The 1,820-nt window shown below is 64.8% G+C and overlaps 2 protein-coding genes across 2 annotated transcripts in view; both read left to right on the forward strand.

The window, feature by feature from the left end:
* The window catches only part of ARHGAP39 (Rho GTPase activating protein 39), a 117,091-nt gene that overhangs the window by 108,200 nt on the left and 7,071 nt on the right, over positions 1–1,820 (forward strand). The gene's annotated exons all lie outside the window — the stretch shown is intronic.
* Positions 1,214–1,820, forward strand: part of LOC121661089 (leucine-rich repeat-containing protein 14-like) — a 5,499-nt gene continuing 4,892 nt past the window's right edge. The window contains exon 1 of the mRNA XM_042020861.1: positions 1,214–1,259. The gene's annotated coding sequence lies outside the window, so the exon portion shown is untranslated. The remainder of the gene's footprint in view (positions 1,260–1,820) is intronic.

The raw sequence follows: 1,820 nt of genomic DNA on the forward strand, positions 1-1,820 counted from the left end.
GTGTCCCAGGGGTGTCTATAGGGACTCTGGGTGTCCCTGGAGGACCCCAACGGTGTCCCAGGGGTGTCTATAGGGGCTCTGGGTGTCCCTGGAGGACCCCAACGGTGTCCCAGGGGTGTCTGTAGGGGCTCTGGGAGTCCCCCAGATGTCCCCAGGTTGTCCCTGGAGCTGTGTCCCTCCGGTCCCCCCGTTGGCGGTTCCGGTTCCAGCCGGAGCTCTTTCAGCGCCGCACTCCCCTACAGAGGTGCCCCCGCATTCCCGTCCCCCATGCCGCCACTTCCGGGTCGCACTTCCCGCGCCGCGGGCGCTGTCGCCTGTCGCGACAGGGGGTGGCCCCGTGGGGTCGCTGTCGCGATTCGACCAAGGCCCAGAAGTCGCGAGTGTTTTAATTACCTGGGTCACCAAGGGAAGCGGGCGGTGCCTATAGGAAGACCTATAAGGGGGTATGTAGTGAGGAAAACCCCAAAATAGCCCCTCCCATCCCAGAGACTCCCCCCGAGCCTCCCCTAAGCCCCGCCCAGTCCCCCTAAACCCCCACAGAGAACCCCTCCCAGACCCCCTAGACCAGTCCAGGGACCCCCCCGAGCATTCCCAAAACAGCCCCATCCCATTCCGGGGACCCCCCAAAACCATCCCAGAGACCTCCCCGCGTTCCCCAAAACATCTCCAGACCACTTCAGATTATCCCAGGGACCTTCCCAGGCCCCCAAACCAACCCCTCCCATTCCAGGGATCCTCCTCAGGGAGTCCCCCCAAATTCCCCCCGGAGCCCCCCTATGAGGACCTGGCTGGGCTTCCTCCGCCGTTCCCGCAGGAATTCGGCTTCCCAGCGCTTCAGCAGCGCCCTCAGCCCCCGCTGCTGTTCCATGGCCCCGGGATCGGGATCCGGGATCGGGATCCGGGATCGGGGATCGGGATCGGGGATCGGGATCCGGGGATGGCTTGGGGGGTAGGGGAACCCCAGAGCCGCCTCAGAGCGAACCTCCCGCTCCCGCCGCGCGCCAGCCAATGAGAAGGTAAGGAATGTTGATTGACAGCGAAAAGAGCCAATAAATGCGAGGTAATCTCAAAGCGCCCGCCCACACCGCAACAACCAATGAGACCTGCGGTGGAACTTTGACAGACAGCAGTAAGAGCCAATAAAAAGGCGAGATCCCGCCCCCAGGGTGAATCTCTCTCGCTGATTGGTGGGCGCAGCGCGCAGACCCGGAGGTGGAGCTTCCATACGGGCAGGGGCGGGTGGGGGCTGCGGGCAGGCGGTGAGTGGGGGACGCCATGTTGGGGGGGGTGGCGGGGTTGGTTTGGGGGTTCGGGGGGTCCCTGAGGGGGCTTCAGGAGATTGGGGGGACCCTGTAGTGGTTTAGGGGGCCTGGCGGCTCTCCTTGGGTGGGTTTAAGGGGGTTGGGGAGGGGTCCCGGCCTGGATTGGGAAGGCTGGGAAGGACCCTGTGGGTGGGACGGGCTGGATTGGGGGTCTTGGGGGGGTCTCTGAGGTGGTTTGGGGGGTCCGGGGCTGCTCCCTGGGAGGGGGGGCTGATTTAGGGGGGCTCCTGGGGATCCCTGGGCTGGTTTAGGGGGATCCCTGGGGTGTGGAGGGGTGGGTTTAGGGGGCCCGGGAGGGATCCCTGGACTGGTTTAGAGGGGATGTGGGGAGTCCCGGGATTGGTTTGGGGAGTCCCTGGGCTGATTTGGGGGGATCTGGGGGTTCCTTTGGCTGGTTTGGGGGTCTCTGGACTGGTTCTGGAGATCCCTGGACTGGTTTAGGGAGGTCTGGGGGGTTTCTGGGTTGGTTTGGGGTGTTCCAGAGGGGATTGAAGGGTT

This window comes from Corvus kubaryi, unplaced genomic scaffold, assembly GCF_017639235.1.
Source record: "Corvus kubaryi isolate FWS band 111438036 unplaced genomic scaffold, C.kubaryi_AGA036_p1.0 37060, whole genome shotgun sequence".
NCBI lineage: Eukaryota > Metazoa > Chordata > Aves > Passeriformes > Corvidae > Corvus > Corvus kubaryi.